The sequence below is a fragment of the Euprymna scolopes genome, chromosome 35, assembly GCF_053919585.1.
Source record: "Euprymna scolopes isolate OS-2025 chromosome 35, ASM5391958v1, whole genome shotgun sequence".
Lineage (NCBI taxonomy): Eukaryota > Metazoa > Mollusca > Cephalopoda > Sepiida > Sepiolidae > Euprymna > Euprymna scolopes.
Genome location: NC_136516.1, coordinates 47,095,688 through 47,120,898, shown reverse-complemented (window position 1 = coordinate 47,120,898; position 25,211 = coordinate 47,095,688). Strand labels below are relative to the sequence as shown.

Below are 25,211 nucleotides of genomic sequence, written 5' to 3'. Positions count from 1 at the left end.
CAATGTTTTTCTTTTTAAGTTTTTTAAAAGAAGTTCAGAGTTCTAATATTTTGAAATGGAATACATTCCACAATGTATTACGCTTAAAAAATAGTGACTGGCGGACATTATATTTATATAACACGAGCATTTCAGTCCGGCGTTCCCCGGGTGTTTGGAGGTGTATGTTGAAAAAAAACAAGTGGTAGTAGGAAGGGAAGGCACGCTCGACTTGTACCGTGAAGGAGGAAAAGAACGGGTAAAAACCTGATGTCTTTGTTGTTTCGACCACCATCAAACCGAGAGTGACGTATGTTTAAATTAAGGCTAGACAATCGAAAAGAGGGGATGACTTTCGAAAATATTGTCGAAAAAAGGCGACCCCTCCCTGTAGAAAAGTGCCCAGTTGAAGGTGAAGAAATTAATGATTTTAGCCAATTTTTCGATATTTGTCATCTGAAAGGGGGAGCTTCAAAACAATACTGATCTTGTGAAAATTCTTCACCTCTATCGAAAGTTTTAGGCAGACATGCAAACATACATACATACATTTATATATTGATAGCTCAAATTTTCGCTTGTCTTATCTCTGAATATCCTTTATGTAAAATTTCAAATGTTTAGAACAGAAATTATCTGGGTAATTTGGTAGAGACCGCCGAGGTCAATTTTTTTTTTTTTTAACTTTGAACCCTATTATGACCCCTTAAAATTTATTGCTTTGGGCTCAAATCAAGTTATTAAGTTAGATCCATTTCCAAGGAACCTATATCTAAAATTTCAAGTGTTTAGACCCAAAATTGGCAGAGGAGATTGGTAAAGTTCTCAAAGGTCAAATCGTTGAACTTTGACGCCTTAACGGCCAAATTTCTGTCCGAAAACTGATTACAAAGATTTTGTGAAATCTCAGTACCCTGTATATCAAATTTCGAATCTGTAGACTAAAAATTGACAGTGTTATTGCGTAAGGAAATGTACATACACACACAGACACACAGACAGACACGTTCACTTTTATAGATATATAGATTGAATTCAATTGAACATAATACAACAATAACAAATACAAATTGGCTTGTTCGATTTGTCAGCTTAAATGCTATCTAGGGTATGACTTTGACAAATAGAAGATTACTTTATATGTTAAATAAAGCAAGAGCATTTTCATTTCTTGCTTCTCGGTGGCTGTTACAACCCTGTCACTAATAAGAAAATATCACCTTAATAAAATACTTGGACATTAACTGTGTTCAATCGTTTGACCCCCCCCCCCTCAAAGTGTGCCTACGAAGCTTATACGCATTCTTATCTTGTGGAGACCTATAATACTAACTCGAACTCGGGCGCGACTGATAACTACACATTTCGCGTCAATGCGAAACCAATGACACCGGCTTTCTGTTGATAATTCTGTTAATTTGATATATAATTCTGTACAACGATGAAAATGGGCAAGCGTTCCTTTGGGGCTGGATGAAGTAGGGGGAAGAGTGGGGTAAGCTGCTTCTTTTAACACAGAAAATCTTTGGTAGAGTTATCATTGCGAGTAGCTTACTTTTGGCATTTAACTCCTGCCCATAATCAGGTTACTTTTGCACACATTTCCATGTAAAGAAAAAAATATATTAAAATACTAGCATGGTTGCCCGTCGTTGCCCGGCGTTGCCCGGCGTTGCCCGGCGTTGCCCGGCGTTGCCCGGCGTTGCCCGGGTGTTTGGAGGTGTATGCTGAGCAATAAAAAAACAACAAAAAAGGTCAATTTTTTAAAATTAGAACCCTATTATGACCCCTTAAAATTTATTGTTTGGGGCTCAAATTAAGTTATTAAGTTAGATCGATGTTCAAGGAACCTATATCTAAAATTTCAAGTGTTTAGACCCAAAATTGTCGGAGGAGTTTGGTAGTGTTCTCAAAGGTAAAATCGTTGAACTTTCACACCTTAACAGCCAAATTTCTGGCCGAAAACCGATCACATAGATGTTCCCAAATCTCAATACCCTGTATATCAAATTTCGAGTCTGTAGACTAAAAATTGACAGAGTTTTTGCGTAGGAAAATGTACACAGACAGACAGAGACACTTTCACTTTTATAGATATATAGATAAAACTAATGTTGTATTTATTATTCATACTCGTCCTGTGACGGGTATTTGCTTATATATATATATATATATATATATATATATATATATATATATATATATATCTTACCTGCCAGTTTAAATGTATGTATGTATGTATGCTTAAAAATTTCGACAGAGGCGACGGATTTTCACGAGATCGGTATTGCTTTGAAGCACGACCCTTCGGACGGCAAATATCGAAAGATTGGCTAAAAACATTAATTTCTTCACCCTCAACTAGGCACTTTTCTAAAGGGAGGGGTCGCTTTTTTCACCTATATTTTCGGAAGTCATCCCCTCTTTTCGATTGATTAGCCGTAATTTAAACCTTCTGTTGTATATTGGTTTATATTGGAGGAGATGATATATTAAAACATGTCATGTGTTATCTAGTGGATGTAAGATATTGTTCTTTTAACAGACAGATAATAAACGTATAAATCGTATGTATGTTGTTTAGCTAGGAGGACATGATATTGACGCGTAAACTGATTCATGTTGTATCAGACTTATCACATGGGATATTTTTACAATTCATATATAAGAATAATAATATATGCTTCATACGTCTTTTCTTGAAGAGTTCATCTGTATCTTCCTGCTCCGTGACGAACATGAAACGATCAGCACCAACCAATTGAGACATCTGTTCTTATTTGTGAAACCATTGAAACAACTCTTCATATTTTTATAATATAAATTTATTACAGTTGTCTCAAATGGTTTTCACAGAATCTGTAGTTTGTCTACATTTCTGTTCTTACAACCCGCTCCTAGCTGTCTGTCAATCCCTGTCTAGACGTTGTCCGCTCTGATGGTCAATCCTCAACTCTCTGAATCTCTCCCAAACTAACTACATCACGTGTTCACTTACGTCACCTAATTACGTGTCTCAGACCAACCTTATGTCCACAGCTAGTTATGTGTTTATTCAAAACCCCAAAATAATGTTTACATATATTTTCTATTTTCACATTCCTTTTGCGATTCACAGGTCAATCATTTCTGCCGCAATTTAATTGTTTATTCTTCTAATCATAATAACTGATCCAGCAACCATCCGTCGCTCAAATCAATAAATAAAAATATTTTTTTCACGTTCTTTTTCTCCTTCGTGGAACGGGTTTGAGCCTACCTGTATACTAGCACTTTTTTTTTTGGCTCAACACATACCTCCAAACACCCGGGCATGAAAATGGGATGCAAGTAAAAAGACTAGAAATATCAAAATAACACATAAATTTGTCTGAATGAGTATAATTTTGCATAAAGGTAACGGAGCTAAAAGAGTCTTTAATGCAAAATGAACTTTAATGTTCCAAAACGGATTCTACTTGTCAACAATTTGCTAACTTATGTTGACAGGATCCTGCATACAAACGTGGTGAGACGACAACAACTATGGATGGCAGTGATTGCTGAGAATGCAGTTCGGAGATTCGAAGTTCCTATCCGTCGCGGTTACCACCTGACAAAGGCCAGAGGAATAGTTGGCCGAAACAAGAACTAGTAAAGATGAAAATAATAGTCCGTCATAAATAAATTAATATAAATAATACTCATCTCAATAATGAATTCAAATTAAAATAATTTCGGCTACTGTTTACCGCGAGAAATACTTTTGAAATTTAAACATTTATTCTTTTTGTTAAATGTTTTTAATATCTGTCAGAGTGATCTAAACATTGTATGATGATCTGCGCATCTGGAACAACCATTGTGTGTGTGTGTGTGTGTGTGTGTGTGTGTGTGTGTGTGTGTATATATGTATATATATACTATATATATACACTATATATATATACACTATATATATATACACTATATATATACATTATATATATACACTATATATATATACTATATATATATACTATATATATATATACACTATATATATACTATATATATATACACTATATATATACACACTATATATATACACTATATATATACATATATATATACTATATATATATATACACACTATATATATATACATATATACACTATATATATATACACTATATATATATACACTATATATATACACATACACTATATATATACACTATATATATATACACACACTATATCTATATATACACTATATATATATACACACTATATATATATGTATATATATATATAAACTGTATATATATATATATATATATATATATATATATATATATATATATATATATATATATACAGCCTCCTTCAGTCTTTGACAGACTATGGATACCCAGGAAAAGGTGCCTGCGCATAAAATATTTATAGCAGAACGTGTGCAATCTCCAACCACACCTCTCCCGAGTCGACATTGCTAAATACCAGTAGCAAGTGAAGTGTATGTACAGGACGACTGGAAACAAATGCCGAGATAAGCAGAGAGCACATACAGCGCCTAGAATTCCCAAATGGTCTACCATCTGGTACTAACCAGGATCAACGTTGCTTAATTTCAATGATCTGATGAGAACTGATGTGTCAATGCGATTATGCCGTGTATATATATATATATATATATATATATATATATACACACACACAAAGGTTGTTCCTCCTATTTTTAAATTTTAGCTCCAAAGTTGTAATGCTATGAAGACGGGAGTGGTATCATTAAAACAAGCGATCTTTTGTGCTTCAGAATTTATTTTTCTACATAGTCACCACCATTCTTAATGCACTTTGATACTTATTTTTCTGCTGCTGCTAATAATGATGATGATGATGATGATGATGCTCCTTTTTATTTTACACTTTCTCTTAAGACTTACAAACTCTCATCACATTCTAACAATGGTGAGCTGTCTTATCCAATAAATATGACTTTGCACGAATTCATAACGGGTTAATCTTACAGTCACAATGATTCGGTTCACACTTAAGATCGCGCCTTTATTAATAATGACAGGCATTATTAGAAGCAACGTTCCCCTGGATTTGAATCTCGAGTTGCGGAAGACATCTTCGTTGAAGCACAGAAAATGCAATGTGCCGATCTGCCGACACCAAGAATTATCATTATTCAATAAACCACTTATCGATGCAACAGTGACACAAATGATAAAAATGTTGGTTTTCTTTGATTGAGTACCATATACGAATTATAATACTCGAATGTTGTTAATATATTTGAATTCATAAATTACTTTCAATCTGCCAATTTGAAGATTTTAGAATCACTTTTGGATGTCAAAGTAAACACATGGACATTTTTTTAAAAATTTATTCCGCCGTTATAAGTCTACATTTGCATTAGTTCGTATCTATCCGTTACACCTCCGCATTGTATCGTATCTATCCGTTACACCTTTAGTCCTTACACCTTTAGTTCGTATCTATCCGTTACACCTTTAGTCCGTTACTCCTTTAGTTCGTATCTGTCCGTTACACCTTTAGTCCATATCTATCCGTTACACCTTTAGTCCGTTACACCTTTAGTTCGTATCTATCCGTTACACCTTTAGTCCGTTACACCTTTAGTTCGTATCTATCCGTTACACCTTTAGTCCGTTACACCTTTAGTCCGTTACACCTTTAGTTCGTATCTATCCGTTACACCTCCGCATTGTATTGCCTTCTATATATTATCTTTATATACAACTTAAACAACACTTCAACGTTAATTTCTTATATCGAATATATAAATCTAATATATAAAAGGCTATATGTCTGTCTGCCTGCCTTCATTTCAAACTCTATGTCCTCCGAAACTAAAAGTCACAGAGCATCGCTAGAAGCCTCAAATGATTGGATTTTTTCTTGCAGACTGTTCTCATATGGGTCTTTAGTTAGTTAAAATAGTTTTTAAAGAGTAAAAAAATGGAGACAAAATTGAAAAAACCGTTATAAATTTTGTACATTCATCTTAGTTTATTTTTAATTTTTAATTTTTCATCAGTTCATATTCGTGTCAGGTGGCTACAGTGGTAACGTCATCAGCTTTGAATGCTTCGGTTTCGATTCTAGCTGATGGCACCCAAATACATTTATTTTTACTTTTGAAATACCAACAACTACAATAATACGTATGAAATCATATTTTAGCATATTTTACGCCCGGGCAAAGCCATGCGCCCCACCCTCCTCGCTATTATATGTATATATAGAAGAACACAATTTAAGACTGTAATGTATTCTTGACATGAATTTATAGAATATTGTAATATTTTTTAATTTTTCTTATTGGGGTATTCTGTCGAATAATAAATTATTGTAAATTATAATTTACAGTCTTAAATTGTGTTCTTCTATGACAAGCTTTATTTCCTATTTTGGTTGTATCGAGTTATTTTTATTTGGTTGGGATTACTATATAGATATTAATATTTTATTTCATATATATATATATATATATATATATATATATATATATATATATATATATATATATATTCGCTTTGAGTTTACAGACGCTTTCGGCTTGTAAACTTAATTTTTACTTCTTAATTATATATATATATATATATATATATATATATATATATATATATATATATATATATATAAAGCTGGACGTCTGTGTGTGTGTCTGGTTACGAATAGGCTCCTATATGGTTGACTATTTTAAAAAACTGATTACATATAATGATAGAAGATGTATCGAGGATCAGGGATGGGTATGTTTGATCTGGCAGAACGGTGGTTCATAAAAACTGTTGGGTCTGCGTTCGCGCCTGGCCTCTAAAGTATGGAAATAAAAAATGAAAAAAAAAAACGTTTACAAGGGGTTTTGATATAGATGTACATGAGAATACTTTGATAAGTATGTTTCAACTTAAATAGGGATGGTATAATAAAATTGTGGGGTCTGCGTTCGCGCCTGTACTCCATGGAAATATGGCACAAACTTTAACAAAGTCTTTTCATATATATTTGCGTAAGTATATTTTGATAATCATGTTTCAGTTTGAAGAAATATTGTATAATAAAATTATGGGTTGTTTGTTCGCGCCTGACCTCCATAGAATTCAAATATGTCACAAAGTTTAACAAGTTTTTTTTAAAGGGATGAGGGTCCACAATAACACCTTAACTTTAATCTTTATTCACGTTAGCTTTTATTTACTTTTTTGAGTTGAATCATATTGTGTCGAATAAATTCACCTCATAAATTCACGTTCTTATTAAAATGAAAGCAAAAAAAAAAAAAAGTCGGAACTTTAGACAATTCTCCACACAAATTTGGCATAACTCTGTTTTTTCCTTCTCCACTTGCACCTGGCACTCTTTCGAAAATAGATATATAATAAAAAATAAGAACGTTACTTGTTATCGTGTCAAAAGAAGGGAAAAATCCTGCTCACGTGATTACGTGTCTTTTTAAAAACATTTACATAACCTTTTTATTTTTATTTATATATCTGTTGAAGCTTTTTTGTCAGTGTTCGGGAAGGAATTCAGTTGATTACAACTATTTCTGCGTGTTCTTTACATTACAATAGTACAACCCTGAATCCGACGGCGCAATACTACACCGTTCAATACTGTAAAACTGAAACGAAGCTTTTCTGTTTGAAAAGGGCGCCATTTTCTTCTTATTCATATTTATATCGATAATTTGCTTTAAAAACTAAAGAATCGATATAAATATGAATAATTAATTACGTGTTTACTTTTTTAATATCCCATTTTGCTGTTTCGGATTATTTTACTAGTAAGTAAAGCTTCATTATTTTTCAAAACGACTACCCGAAAAAAATATACAATAAATAAATGTTACCAGTCAAAAGTTCAGTTCATGTTTTTTTTTTTGTATTGAAATTCTTTCTAATACTCTTTACTTGAAATAATTTCAGTGAACTGAAATTAAAACGAAATTTGAGGCGATAACTACTTAAATAAATTTTTATACAAACTACACATGCCACAATCGAATATTCCTCAAGCACAAAATAACGGAAAACATTAAAATATGTTTATAAATATTCCTTACGTTGTCGGAACTCTCTTAAATTGTTAACATAGAATGCTCAGGTGCCCTACATCAAATTGAAACAGGGGTTCTCCATTTCAAAATCGCTGCTATTTTGATTTTTTTAAAACCGGTTCGTGAATTAAAAAAAAAATTTTCACAAGCTACTTAAAAATACAAAGCAATCAACTTTTCTACCATAAAAGTAACTTTTATTGATTATGGTAACATTTATTTCTTGTATATTTATATTACTATATATATAACATTTTCTCTTTATAAGGAAACATTGTTTTGTTGGTCACTCTTGGCTACGAATAGAAACAAAGTTGATATAAAAAATATATTTTCGCGAAAATTATCTTTACTTTCATCATATGTTGCTTAGGGTAAAATTGAGTATTAAAACCTATCCCTTTACAACCCCTACTTTTCATAACCTATCATACTTTCATCAATCACAGTCAATTTTCTGTAGGCTGTTTTTGAACCCTGTCCACGACGGGTACTTCTGCTAGTATATATATATATATATAATATACATACATATAAATATATAATATACATACATATAAATATATATATATATAATATACATACATATAAATATATATATATATATAAATATATATATATACATATATACGTCTCTTTTGTTACGAATATATATATATAATTGATTGAGATTGTCGGACTGACTTCCTCATCTTGGTTGTTATTGTCACAACGTTTCAGCCGTTTTGCCCTCCAGCCTTCGTCAGGTGTTTTGTATCGAACTGGGGAACCGTTTGTTAGGAGTCTCGAACCCAACTCTTTATTATTATTACGGGGGTACCGTGTTCGGACTCCAGCTAGGATTTGGGACATAGTTGCAGGCTCTCCTAGACCATGTGAACTCAATAAGACCATCGATACAGTTCACAATGGAGAAAGAAAAAGATAACCAACTGGCCTTCCTTGATATACTCATATCACGCACAGAGCATGAGTTTAAGACATCCGTATATCGCAAGCCTACCTTCACCGGACAATACCTAAACTTCAACTCCCATAACCCATACAGTATCAAACATGGAATCGCACGCTGCTTACAACATCGAGCAGAGACAATAAGTTGCGACACCATTACATACCACCAAGAAATGGTCAGGTTGAAGAATACCCTCCGTCGTAACAACTACCCCGATAGCATACTATCCACCAGACGTGTTAATAGTATAAGAGAGGAGAATGAAACCCAAAAACTCCCAACGGTCTGCCTACCATACATACGAGGCATCTCCGAAAAGATTCAGAGAATATGTGCCCCCTACAACATCAGGACGGTATTCAAGAGCGAGGAAACACTCAGACGACACCTGGTACAAGTGAAGCCCCGCATGGAGGAGAACATGACCAAAAACTGCATATACTCCATCCCATGCAGTTGCAGAAAGGTTTACAAGGGTGAAACATGCCGCCCCCTTAAAGTAAGGGTGGAAGAACACCGAAAAGCGGTAACTAAAGGGGAGACGGAAAAATCGGGTATAGCCAACCATGGCTGGATGGAGAGGGGGAGCATCGCCCCCTATGGGATGAAGTAAGAATAATAAACAGAGAGACCCACTGGAAAGTGAGAAAACTTAAAGAAACAGCTCACATGCTCGGACATAACAACCTACTGAGCAAACCAAGCATAGAATGAGCTGAATGCAATTTGGACACCTCTGATAGAGAGAGAGAAAACCTTGAATAACAACATAGGTTTAACATTAACAAAAACCAACTAAGAATTGTCCTAGTGACATATGTCCGAGTGGTCCTAGACGTTGTATCAAAGTTTACAGTTACCCAAAGGTGCTGAGTTCAATCCTGAACGAAGGCAGTGAAAAAGTAACATTCAAAACAGAGAATCAGACATTATGTCCCAAAGCCTAGCTGGAGTTCGAACACGGTACCCCCGTAATAATAATAAAGGGTTGGGTTCGAGTTCCCCAGTTCGATACAAAACACCTGACGAAGGCCGGAGGGCAAAACGGCTGAAACGTTGTGACAATATGAGGAAGTCAGTCCGACAATCTCAATCAATGAAAACACCTCATCTCAAAAATACAGACAATTAATATATATATATATATATATATATATATATATATATATATACTAGTATTCGCGCCTGGCGTTGCCCGGGTGTATGTTGTTCAAAAAAAAAAGTGGTAGTAGGAAGACAGGCTCGTACCGCAAAGGAGGAAAGAACGTGAAAAAATCAGACGTCTCTTCTGTTACGACCACCGCCAAACATATCTATAAAAGTGAAAGTGTCTGTCTGGCTGTGTTTCTGGGTACATTTCCCGACACAATAACTGTCAATTTTTAGTCTACAGACTCGAAATTTGATATACAGGGTACTGAGATTTGGGAAAATCTTTGTAATCTATTTTCGGCCAAGGGGTCAAAGTTCAACGATTTGACCTTTGAGAGCTCTACCAAACTCCTCTGCCAATTTTGCGTATAAACATAAACAATTGAAATTTTAGATATAGGTTCCTTGGAAATGGATCTAACTTAATAACTTGATTTGAGCCCCAAACGATAACGGTTAAGGGGGTATAATTGGGTCAAATTAAAAAAAAAAAAATTGAGCCCTGCGGTCTCTACCAAATTGCTCGGACAATTTCTGGTCTAAACATTTGAAATTTTACATAAAGGATATTCAGATAGGGCAAGCTTTTTAATCGGTATGCGTCGAAAATTTGAGCTACAAATATATTATATATATAAATTTATATATAAATATATAACTGTATGTATGTATGTATGTTTGCATGTCTGCCTAAAACTTTGGACAAAGGCGACGGATTTTCACAAGATCAGTATTGTGTTAAAGCTCGACCCTTCAGACGACAAATACCGAAATTTTGGCTAAAACATTAATATCTTCAACCTCAACTGGCCACCTTTCTACACGGAGGGGTCGCTTTTTTCACTGATATTTTCGAAAGTCATCCCCTCTTTTCGATTGTCTAGCCTTAATTTAAACCTATGTTACTTCCGGTTTAGCGGTGGTCGTAACAGTAAAGACTTCACTTTTTTCCCCCGTTCTTTTCCTCCTTCGCGGTACGGGTTCGAGCCTGCCTTCCTAGCACCACATTTTTTTTTTTTGCTCAACACACACCTACAAACACCTGGGCAACGCCGAGCACCAATGCTAGTATATATATATATATATATATATATATATATAGCATCCCCACTATCCTGATGAGGGTTCAGCTTCGCTGGACTGGTCATGTAGCCTACATACCAGACTACAGACTACTTAAGAAGCTTTTGTTTGCTGAGCTCCAACATGGCAAGCGTTCCCTTGGCGGCCAGAGAAAACGATTTAAAGACACTGAAGGCCTTCAACGTTGATCCGTCATCATGGGAGCAGATAGCTTTAGATAGAGCCAAGTGACGGGCCGCTGTTCATGCCGGTGCCTGCAAATATGAAAGTAACCGAAAAGTTACTGCAGAGACCCAGAAGCGCAGAAAGGACAGGAAGTGTAATGTTTTGAAGCCCTCGACGTCTACTACCATCCCCTGTTCTTACTGCAGTAGAACTTTTCAAGCAAAGATTGGGCTTATCAGCCATATCCGTACTCACCGATGATGACCCCCCCCCCCTACCGTATAGGATGATCAAATGATCCTCGTCTTTCCGACAGACGAACAAAAAAAAAAACAAAAAAAAAAACAAAAACAAAAAAACAAAAAAACAAAGACAAAACAAATATATATATATATATATATATATATATATATATATATATATATATATATATATATATTGTTATGTAATCATGTAATTGGATTACATAGTATTTTATATTTTAATTTTAAAATTAATTTTATGCTGAGACAACACTCGTAAAAATTTTGTTTTATTTATTTGTTTTATTTTTTATTGTTAGCGAATATTTGTGTGCAGAGAGAGAGAGAGAGAGAGAGATAGAGAGAGAGAGAGAGAGATAGAGAGAGAGAGAGGGGGGATTCGTTTATTTCTTTTACTTCTCGTCTGCGTGAAAACGGAAAGGAAGAGAAGGGGAGAGAGAAGATTTGTAAAGAGAAGAATGAAAAAAAAAGACGAACAGCCGTTAAGAAGAGTAAGAAGAAAAAAGGGAGAAAAACCGAAAACCTCGAGAAGGCGAGAGGAGTACAACGGATTTCCGTTATGTCCCTAATTGAGGCAGAACAGGAAATCCGAATGTAGAGGGAGGAAAACATGGCTGAGAAAACTATAGACGACGAAATTCCACTGCACCTTTTAAACGATATGAAATATAGAATCCGACATAAGGAGAAATCACGTAGAAGAAGAAGAAAAACATAAGAAATAATTGTCAAATATTTCTCGAGCAGCGCTAATAATATAGAGAGACCAACAGTAAATGCTTGCTACGTATTGACATCTTAGCAGACGATAAATGAATGACTGGAGAATCGAGGGCGAAATTCGCCATATCTTTAAGGATGATGCCGAACGATATGAAAAAATAAATGAAAGATATTTACAACCCAAAGAAATATGAACTCTGGTCAAGATCAAAGTGTAGTATCTTTTCTTCAGATGCTACACTTCAATTTCTTGTTCTCTGTCAGTGGAGGAGAAATCCTTCACGACTGAGACAATTTTTATTTTTGTTCTTTTTCCCCACATTAAAAAACGACCCTTGTGTCTAACTCTGTCCCGTGGGGAGGCATTGTAAATAGGAACTAATATTGACACAGAAAAAAAAAACCCAAAAAAACAAAAAGAAAAAAGAAACAATTCTCATATAAACGAAAAGAACCGTAAATTATCTTTCTCTCCCCCCTCTCTCTCTCTCGTTGGCAGATTTTTCATGGACCTTTAACTGTAAATATGACGATATTCACTCAGTGAATTTGAATTTAATGATTGTTTGATTGATAGTTTTTGTTTTACGGCATATCAACCCTTTTCAGGTTATTTGATGCCGAATCCAAAGATTTTGAAGAACAATTTTTTAATAGAGTATATATATTTTTTTAAGTCGCTTTCTATTCAACCTATGGTTGGGACCCTAACAGGTACTACTACTCCGGATCAGAGTGGATCTGGGAGCAATGTCAATTAAAGGGTGGCTCCACACTCCCCAAAGCTGACGCCTCACCATCGGATATAGTTTAAGGTCATATCCAGGACTAGAATTTGAATTTAAAATAGGTCGGCTGTTCAGTAACTTGATTATCTTCCCTTTTTAGTTTTCTTCCTTTTAATGACATCTATCATCAGTTTTAATTGAATAACATTTATATTAATTGGTTAACGGTGTCGTTTTTGTTGTTTTTGCATATGTTACCTGCGTCTTGAGAATAGGATGTCCCATCCCTATGTTTCAATGTCATTTTTTGCCATGAATCTGGAGAACTTTACATTATTTTTGTTTTTTTAATCAGTTTGTCTTCTAACAAATTTTGCGGCCCATTTTTTACTTTTTTATCAGTTTGTTGAATCTTCGTTTTGTTTTTTCACCGTTCCCAACAGAATCAATATTTTTGTCATAACAATATATATATATATATATATATATATATACACACACACACACACACAGGATGTCCACAAAATCTGGCTACTTAATGTAGCCAGACTTTGTAGACACCCTGTAAATTATGCAGCCAGACTTTGTGGGCACCATGTAGATTATATAGCCAGACTTTGTGGACACCCTTTAGATTATGTAGCCAGACTTTGCAGACACCCTTTAAATTATGTAGCCAGACTTTGTGGGCACTCTTTAGATTATGTAGCCAGACTTTATGGGCACCCTTTAGATTATTCAGCCAGACTTTGTGGACACCATGTAGATTATGTAGCCAGACTTTGTGGGCACCATGTAGATTATGTAGCCAGACTTTGTGGGCACCATATAGATTATGTAGCCAGACGTTCTGGGCACCATATAGATTATGTAGCCAGACGTTCTGGGCACCATATAGATTATGTAGCCAGACTTTGTGGGCACCATATAGATTATGTAGCCAGACTTTGTGGGCACCATGTAGATTATGTAGCCAGACTTTGTGGGACCATGCAGATTATGTAGCCAGACTTTGTGGGCACCATATAGATTATGTAGCCAGACTTTGTGGGCACCATATAGATTATGTAGCCAGACTTTGTGGGCACCATATATATTATGTAGCCAGACTTTTTGGGCACCATATAGATTATGTAGCCAGACTTTGTGGGTACCATATAGATTATGTAGCCAGATTTTGTGGACACCCTGTATATATATATCTGTAGAAATATTTTTATTCACTTATATTTCCTTTCTATATATACCAATCCTTCCTTATTTAAGAAGCTCAATGTAATTACTGAGCATATAATGAATAAAAGTCTATATTCCAAATTTCATGATGTTGATCATCTTGCAATTCATTCCTTTAATTCAGTTGACACTAACAATTCTTGAAAGTATCTGTTTCGTAGCAGAAAATCAGTTAATTGTAAGATGGTAAACATCATGAAATTTGAAATATAGATTTTTGTCATTCATTCATTCATTATTTATCATTTCGAAACCAAGTGTATTTAATTCACACTCATGAATTTTTATTTATTTTATATGGTACGTCTTACACGTATTCGGTTGGATAGCAGAAGACTACTAAACAACTACGCAGAGACAAATGTATGTTTCTCCAAAGAACTGTTAGAAAAATTTTTTATATGGAATGAAAAAATGATTTGGAAAAAGAAGAAAAGAAAAAGGAAATGGAAATATGTAAAGTATGTAAAACCATAAATAAAAAAAAAACAAAAAAACAAAAAAAAAAACACTTGTTATATTGTTTATTGTTATAAGCATGCCTACCCTTAGTATGATAATTAAATACAACACACGTATAGGAAAACGCCTTACGTTGCCGTATTGGATTTTTGGAAAATTTAAAACATGGAAATAGGAGAAAAAAAAATCAAGACTACTTTATTATATAGATATATATATATACACACTTAACTTTATATAAACAGAGATGGAAGACTTACCGTAGTGATAATCGACATCCCGGTCCGTTCTTCACAAATAATGTATCAAAGTATTCGCTCTCGAAATTCATGGAATTCATGACACTGCACTTGCTGCCCTCAGTCACAGCAGATTTTGTCGTTTCTTTGTAACCATCTTTGAAATGCCCCCTCCCTTTAATCTTCGTTCGATGTCTATGAGCAGGAGAAAAAAAAGTTTTTCGTTTGGAATAATAGAGCTTGTTAAGCAATGACCAGTGCGAACCAATTCATCACTGATAAAAGTTCTGGAATTAATAAAAGTATGCACGTTTCCATGACGACAGAAAGGTAGGCGCCAGTGGCAGCACCCCTCCCTTTGATAATGTCGTGCAACTGAAACACCCTTTATTTAACTCATAATATATATATATATATATATATATATATATATATATATATATATATATAAGGAAAAAGTGTGCGAGTGCGTGAGTGCGTTCCTTATGGACTCGAAAACGGCTGAGCCGTTTTTCATGAAACTTCACACGAACGTACTTTATGTATCTGGCAGTGTTCTTATGTAGGTTTTGTATCGGAATGTCTTCGATAGTCAGTAATCGATATAATCAGATGGATGAAAGAACAAGCGATTTTGATCAAAGTTAACACCTTACCCAGCCTAATATCTCAGGTGAATTTCATAGGTTTTATTCACACACAAGCTGAAAGGCTCGACAAATAAAATCAACAAATCTTTGATATGACAGTGGCGCGTTCGAAATGATTCTTTCTATTTAAAGCACGATGGAACACCGATACTTAACTTTTTAATTTGGAACTTTAATTATCATCTCTAAAGCAGTAGTGTCAGGCATATAAAATCAATAGCAGGTTCTTTGATATGACAGGGGTGCGTTCGAACTTAATATTTCTGTTAGAGCACAATTGGGGCATGATACTTGACTTTCTGGTTTAAACTTTGGTTCAAGCGATTAAATTTATATGCACTAGTATATATATGTTTATATTATTTTTCCTTTTTTCTTCTATAGATAAGTCCCACCTCAGTTGTTGAGCTTTGTATTATCCTGATAAGTCTCCTTTTAAAGAATTGCTGTAATTCTTCTGAGTTCCCTCCATGTATCTATCTATCTATCTATCTATCTATCTCTCTCTCTCTCTCTCTCTCTCTCTCTCTCTCTCTCTCTCTCTCTATATATATATATATATATATATATATATATATATATATATATATAATTATTAAATCATTTCTCTCTGATAGGTTCATAAGAGTAGTAGTTGATGGGCAAAAATCAGAAGCTCACAGTATAAATGCTGGAGTCCCTCAGGGGTCTATCCTGGGCCCAACTCTTTTCCTGATCTACATTAATGATCTTCCAAATCACATCCTTACATCATTCGTAGACATTTTTGCTGACGACACTACCATCTATGGTAGCACATCTAAGACAGTAAACGACCAAGTTCCCTCCGATTCTCTCTCCTCTGATCTTGATCACGTTGTACAATGGGGAAAGGAGTGGCTGGTTACTTTTAATGCATCTAAAACCAAGCTTCTATCTTTACATCATCAACGTTCTGATCCCCCATCTGGCATCAATTAAAATGAATGGCTCTCGTCTTGGGGAGGCCTCAAGTTTTGACAGGCTTCTGGGCTTGACCTTTACTCCTGATCTTAAATGGAATACGTACATCAAATCTGTTGCCAAGGCCGCTGGAAAAATGGTGGGATCCTTCTATCGATCCAGTAGATATCTCACTGCTGATGCAATTCTCTATCTATATAAGAGCCAGATACGTCCAAGGATGGAATACTGTTGCCACATATGGGCAGGAGCTGCTAGAAAAGACTTGTCCTGCCTTGATAGGGTTCAAAATAGACTTTGTGGCCTGGTGGGAGATGTCCTTTTCTCTTTGCTGCAACCTCTGTCTCACAGAAGCGATGTTGCGAGTTTGTCTCTGCTTTATCGTTATTTTCATGGAAAGTGTTCGACTGAGCTTCAATCGATGGTCCCCCCTCGGCAAACTTTCACAAGAAACACTAGCTGAAAACATTATCAATAATTTTCCCCACTCTTTATCTGTGCCTAAACCTAAACATAGATTCCATGATCAAAGCTTCTTTCTTAGAACTGCACGCCTGTGGAATTGTCTTCCGTTTTCCTGCTTTCCAGCTGTCTATAATATGGTTGTCTTCAAGTCCAACGTGAACAAGTTTCTGATGAGCCGTTCCACTTAAGTTAACAAATTTACCGAACTTCTATTACTATCGATTACTATATTGTCCTTTTGACTACTCTACACTCTTTAACCCTTATCCTTGAGTGACCTATTGGCCTTGATAAGTGGTGACGCCTATGTAAAAAAAATATATATATACATATGTGTGTGTTTGTGTGGGTGTATATATGACTACTTCATTTAATCACATAAATTAATATACGAAAGTATTATTTTATGCGTAAACTTTAAGTATTTACTTCAACGGTGTTCAATACATATGTAGAGCTAGGTAGTAAGTTATAAAAATATATATGGCAATCCAGCTACACAGAATATTTATTTTATAACTTCCAATATATATATATATATATATATATATATATATATTAACTATAATAATTATTAAATACCCACAGACACTAGTGTTTCATCGTTTCGGGAATCATCAGTGCAGGGTGTTACGATTCACACCAGTTGATCGATTCGAACCCGGCAACAGAAGCCATCTTTGTCTTAATTGGCAAGGACCCAATCCATTCCGCTGCTGCAAGAAATATTGTTGAAATTTAAACATATATTTTTAAAGTACTTTTTAACGTATGTCAGTGATCTAATCATTATATGATGATTTGCCCATAAGAGCTAAATTGACCGACTTTAATTCAACTGAAAGTGCTCAACGATAAATAACCAGTTTTTAAAGGGGCCGATATAATATTTTACTATAATAGTTATTAAATACCTACAAACACTAGTGTTTCATCATTTCAGGAATTATCAGTGCATATATATATATAGTCATCCACATACAGTACTGTTTCGCTCTTTCACAGCTCATCAGTGCGGCTATACAGGCTTGAAACCTGATCGTTTGTAAGACAGTCAAGGCTCCTAACCACTACACTATCGGCGGCTGCTGCGTGAGTCATGAGTTTAACGATACTCGATTTGTTTACACAAAGAGCATCGCTAGGTTTGTCAGAAACTTCGTGAAAAATATTGAAAAATCCACCCCCTGTTTTCCAAGCTTATACCTACTTGAAAAATGCAATTCAAACCCTTTTTTTTTTCAATTAAAAGAGCAAGGGCCAAGGTTTCATTTAAAAACAAAAACAAAAAGAAATCAACGTGATTAAAAAAAAAAAAGGTTTTAAACTTCGGACTTTACAGGTAAATTTCTAAAAGGACACTACTTTTTTGTTTTAAATTTGAATGTATTATTTATTGATCTTTTATCTTCAATTTGTGATATATAGAACTTTGGTGAGTAAATTAATTATTTACTTTTTAATAGACATTTCAAAATGGGGGGCGTAAATTAATTCGATCCCCTGTCTTTCCAAGCTTATAACTACTCGAAAAATGTAATCCAAATCCTAATTTTTTTTCAATTAAAGGAGCAAGGACCAAGGTTTCATTAAAAAAAAAAAACAACAACTTGGTTTTAAATAAAAAAAAAGTTTTAAACTTCGGACTTTACAGGTAAATTTCTAAAAAACACTTCTTTTTTGTTGTTTTAAATTTGAATATATTATTTATTGATCTTTTATCTTCAATTTGTGATATATAAAACTTTGGTGAGTAAATTAATTATTTACTTTTTAATAGACATTTCAAAATGGCGGGGGGGAGGCGTGAATAAAAAAACGTTTTTCTAAAATATTATATTCGGTTTATTGGAAAGAGCATAAAATTTCACATTGAACCTGAAAATATCGTAAAAATAGAATAAATAGAAAAATTTTGATAATTTTTTAAAGTTTAAAAATTGAAAAATACTGAACTGAAATTTCATTACTGTTTTTTTTTTAATAAAAAAATATTTCTATGACGTTTTATACAACTTTAATAGTTTATTTTGGAAGTATAAGCCATAAAGAAAATAAACAACCCACTTTTAAAAGAGAAATTACGAGTCTTTTTTTTATATTTTATTCGCAGTTTCGTGTTAGGGGTGTCAAAAATTCCTACAAAACTTCTGATACACCTAGAGCATCGCTTATACGCTAATGGTAACTCGTGTATCATTTCTCAATATGCTCAACTGAAGATGAGGAGCATTAAAACAATTATTTGCTTGCATAGTCAATAAAGATACTTTTGGGACCAATATGAGTTTCTGTTCTCAGTGAAGAATAAAACGTCATCTATGTGAAAACTTACTAGCTTTAGGAAGCGATGAAGAGAGCGTATCAAAACAAAACGAAGAAGAAAAAAATCGGATTGGACAGATTTTCTCCTGACCAAAACCTCAGACCATGTAGAGTAGATTACATATTACATTATATATATACTAGCGGGGGTACCCGGCGTTGCCCGAGTGTTTGTTTCCGGGACGGGGGGGGGTTAAAAAATGTTATGGTAGGTAAGTAGGAAGGATCAAACCCGGAGTCATGAGTAAAAGTAGGAAAATAAAGTGTGAAAAAAAACAAAAACATCTGCAACGTTAACAGTTCGGCCACCAAGAAAAGTCCATTCCAGTTGTTTAGGAAAAAAAAAACAACAACAAAAAAACGACTACGGTAGGTCGGCGCGAACGTGAAAATATAATGTGAATTGTTCAGCACGCTAACCACTACGCCACAGAGCACTGCAGCTTAGTTTAGTGATTTTAAATAACTTCACATGAAAGAACTACGAAGCCAAACCGGTGTTCTCTTCTCAATTGTTCCTTGTGAACGATCCCCAAACGGTGTTAAGTGGTGGCAGGGGGAGGAGGAATTTATTAGAGAGAAAATATTTTACCACTTCCATTGATCTTAACCAATTTTGGCCGTGACTTCTCAGCAGAAAAAGTATAGAAATCTAAGATTATCGAGGAATTTGAGAAATAATAAGCCTATAACACACCTCAGACCATGTAGAGTAGTGGAAAAAAAAACAAGTTTCAATCTTTAAACATGTCTAAATAATTTTTGTGGATTGTCCCTATTTACCTGGCTCCCCAGAAGGATCGCTTCTTGATCAGAGGCCAACCCAGTTCCCTCAAAACGAACACTATTGGTTGTGATAAAATAAAAATTGCTTTATTATAAAACGATTTCTCCTTCACTGACCAAGGACAGAAAATATGAACTTTAGTATCAGAACAGATACTACATGTTGTTCATACCCAATTTCTTTACATTGTTTTAATATAAAAAGTAATATTTATTTTTTCTTTGCATTTTTGTAAACTACACTGTTGATGTCCCTAAATGCCAGAAAGCTTTCTGTTATAATAATTTCTTACCTCGAACAGCTAGACTTTGGAATTCCTTTCCTGCTGCCTGCTTCCCTGGTTGTACTGATATGCAGAGGTTTAAATGTAACATAAACAAATATTTTGTTAATATTTCCTAGACATGGCCCCAAATAGTAGCCCCTTACGTCGAAGTGGGGATATGCTTTGTAAGGGGTGAACATGATTTAAAAAAAAAAGAAAAAAAAAAGATACTGCATGTTGTTCTTAGCCAATTTCGTTTACATTTTTTTAATGTAAAAAGTAATATTTATTTTTTCATTGCATTTTTGGAAGCTACGCTGGAAAAAAAAGCACCGGTTTCGTATGTCTGACAGACTTTCTACATCAGTGTTTACTTTCATGACACCAAAAGGCCAAGGATTTCTCTTTCACTGACCAAGGATAAAAAATAAAATAAAAATAAAACATAGTCTCATCGCGCCTGCAATATTAACAACGCATGCGCACAAGTAAACCACTTGACTCCAAATCACTTATCCTCTCCACGTGATCGAAACGAAATTATATTTGATGTAATAATGTGAGCTGGGTTTGTTTTACATTCCATAGAGGTTCGGAAAAGTAAAAAAAAAAACAACAAATCTATAACTAATAAGATGTCGGTGTTTCTATTTAATCAAAATGTTTATTCGGTTCGGAAAACAAGTAGTGTCGAGCGTTACACGAGCACAAGAAAAATGCCTGCGTAGTATCTCATGTTAAAAATATACAAAATACTGTAAAAACCATGCCAATAAATGCTCTCGCAAAATTTATTGGGTGTTTTTTTAAAGTATTTTATATAATTTTTAACTCATTGTCAAGACTTCAAAGATATGCGATACCATGCGACCATTTTTTTCTTGTGCTCGTATAATACTCGACACTACTTGTTTTTCAAACCGAATAAACATTTTACAATAAATAAAATTATTTAAAAAAAGCTAGCCAGCTAGGCAGAAGAGTAACTGATCTTGCATTTGGTAACAGTTATTTGTTATATTTTTGTTTTTTGACCACTTTTTTTGAATCTCTGTGGATTGTAAAACAAACCCCAGAACATATACTACATTTTGCTCCTAGCTAAACAGTCTGGTGTGTCTATTTATTTTTGTCTTGTCTGTGTATGTCTAACTGTCTAAAAGTGAGGGACAGAGACACCGCACGTTTATCTATGTCGAACACTTGTGCAGGTTTTGATTTTACCGCCACAGTTTAGCCGCCACAAATGCCAAGTTATTTACATCGTTCAGTTGCCGCTGTTGGTTCGATGCGACATAAAGAAACACTCACACGTGATGTCAACAAAGCCAAGATCGAAATATTGTTAGCTCTTGTTCGCGTCTCTCTTTGAGCAGACAAACTTGGCAATTATTTCAATGCAATTATCTCCAAATTGTTCGCAGAGATCTTGGAAAATATGGACACCACCCTGTCCGACCCGTCATCTGCAGACCACCGTGTCAGATCCGAGCAACTTTGTATTTAAAATCGTCGCTGCCGATTCTCCGAGAGTGAATGGAAATTGGTCGAGGGTTGTGCATACAAACTATAAATAGATTAAGCTATCAATATATACTAGTTGAAATACCTGTGTGGCACAGGGCAATGAAGATTCGTTACTTATATGTACCTTACACTGTGTCGTATAATGAATTTTTTAAAAATATTAATCTGTAATATGAATCTCACCTGTGTGTTTAAATGTATGTATGTATGTATGTATGTATGTATGTATGTATGTATGTATGTATGTATGTATGTATGCTTAAAACTTTCAACAGAGGCGATGGATTTTCACGAGATCCAAATCCAGATTGCTTTTTATCGTAAAGACTTCAAACGCATATACCATTTGTTTAAAAAATCTTTTGGTCCTCAAACACTATCTACATCTCCCCTACTCTTAAGTGATGGAATTGCCCTTATAAAGGATCCTAACAAGATTCTCCTTCGTTGGATGAGCATTATTCTGATCTCTTTGACAACCCCTCTAATGTTAGTGAGGACGTCATCAACGAATATTTATCACAACAGAAGCTTATCCATGAAATGTCTGAGTTCCCATCTGAGAATGAAATTAGAGACGCAATCAAGGAGGAGGTGAACGTTGGGAGGGCTCCAGGGCTTGATGGTATTCCTGTGGAAGTCCTCTTACATGGGGGTGATAAGCTTGTTCATGAAATTCTTCATCTTATCACTTATGTCTGGAAAGGTGTTCCCGTCTATCAGGATTGGGTTGATGCAATTCTTATATCACTGTACATGGGAAAGGGGTTCAGGACCGACTGTGGAAGTTATCGTGGGATAAGTTTATTGGAAGCAGTTTGCAAAGTATTTTCCAGAGTTCTACTCAATAGATTGTTAAAGTATATTTGTCCATCCGTCATTCCAGAAGGACAAAGTGGCTTTCGTCTGGACAGAGAAAGCACGAACATGATCTTCTCTGCTCGGCAGTTGCAGGAGAAATGTGCAACACCATGTTCTGCTTTATCAGGTTTTTGTTGATTTGACTAAGGCATTTGATACAGTGAACAGAAATGCCCTATGGATATACCCAGGGAGTTCCACACTAATATGAAGGCTCGCCTGAACTTCGATGGACTCTTATCAGAACCCATCTCAGTTGACAATAGTATGAAGCAGGGTGATATCCCAGCACCTACACTTTTTTCTGTTTATTTTGCAACTATGCTTTCCTTTGCCTTTAATGACTGTTTTCTGGGTATTTATTTGCGTTTCAGAACCACGGATAAGGTCTTTGATCTTCGTCGTTTTCATGCTTCTACAAGGACCTTTCAGCACCAGTTCATGAATTGCTTTATGCAGATGACGTCGATCTCGTAGCCCATAGTGAGAGAGATATGCAGGGTACTATGGACCTGTTTTCAGTCTTAAGAAACTATGGTCATGTTCACACCTCCACCCGGTAGTTTGTATGTGGAACCAAATATTTTTGTCAACAGCCAGAGACTTGCTGTGGTTGACACATTTGTGTATTTGTGCCAGAGACGGAACCCTGGATGCTGAGGTCAACTATAAGATACAGCGTGCCACTAAGGCTTTTGGTGGCTTGGAGAAGCGAGTGCGGTCTGACAGGGGTATAACTCTTCGTACAAAGATAAGTGTCTATCAATCTTGTATTTTACCATCCCTGCTTTACGCTTCTGAAGCCTGGATAACTTATGGTAGACACATAAAAGTCATAGACTGCACCAGAAATTTCTGAGACACATTCTGGACATCAGGTGGAACTCTTTTATACCTGACATGAATGTCCTCATGCGAGCTGATGTACCATGTATCTAGAAGTTGATTATACGCAACCAAATGAGGTGGGCTGGGCATCTGACAAGGATGGACGACGAGAGATTGCCAAAGCGCCTGTTCTATGGTGAAATTATACAAGGAAAGCGTCTCCAACATAAACCTAGAAAACGCTTTAAGGACAACATCAAAGATAATCTTAAAGATCTCGGTATTGACGTGGCTAGTTAGGAAACTGCTTCCAATGATCATAAAAATTGACGCTCCTTGGTTTATCATGGCTGTGATAGCTTTGAGAAGAAAAAATATGAGCATGCAAAAATGAAGCGGGATATTTGGAAGAAAAATCTGTCAGATCAATCAGGTCTGTCGGAGGCTTTCGTGCAGAACAACATCTGTGATTTATATGGTAAAATGAGATTATCCGGAGCCACAAACGATCACATGGAGATCAGTCTTGCTTTGATGGGGAAAGCACTGTGGGGCACAGATGTTCTATTTGCTCTGTGGTCGGTAAATCGAGTGGAGGCCTGAAGCGTCATATGAGCGTCCACAGTAGAGCAGCACCAGTTGGCATCCCTCAATCTCAGATTAAGTGTGACCTTTGCAACAGACTGTGTAAGAGCAGGGCTGGTCTGAAGAGCCACCTTCGTTCCCACAGTAGATAGAAATTGATACATTCTTGATCACATCTCCACATGTATATATGCATGTGTGTGTATATATATATATATATATATATATATATATATATATATATATATATATAATAAAAACAAATAAAAAATAAAAAAAAATAAAAATAAAATAAATAAATAAAAATAATTTAAAAAATTATAAAAGGTATTAAATGGAATAACAAAAAACAAAAAAACAAAACAAAACAATATTTCCAAAATACAGAGAAATGAATGAATAATCAACAAGCAAGGGAAAGATGTTCTTCTTCTGTCAAGAAGTGACAATCACCATGTATGTCTGCTTAAAACTTTTAACAGAGGCAATGGATTTTCACAAGATCGGTATCGTTTTGAAGCTTGACCCTTCGGACGACAAATATCGAAAAATTGCGTAAAAACATTAATTCCTTCATCCTCAACTGGGCAATTTTCTACAAGGAGAGATCACTTTTTTCACCGATATTTTTGAAAGTCATCCCCCCTTTTCGATTTACTAGCCTTAATTTAAACCTTCGCCACGTCCGGTTTGGCGATGGACGCAACAGCAAAGACGTTACGTTGTTTTTTCACGTTCTTTTCCTCCTTCGCGGTACAGGTTCGAGCCTTCCTGCTTACTATCACTTTTGTTTGGTGCTCAACAAGCCTTCAAACACTCGGGCAATGCCGGGCACCCAAGCTAGTATAGTTATAAGAGGTGGAAAAAAAAACTATCACATTAATTCTCTCTTTCTTTCTCTATATACGCAAATGAATATCTATCTATGA

The 25,211-nt window shown here is 35.0% G+C and overlaps 1 protein-coding gene across 1 annotated transcript in view; it reads left to right on the top strand.

Moving 5' to 3' along the window:
- The window catches only part of LOC145259858 (uncharacterized), a 1,597,463-nt gene that overhangs the window by 350,379 nt on the left and 1,221,873 nt on the right, over positions 1-25,211 (top strand). The window lies entirely within an intron of this gene.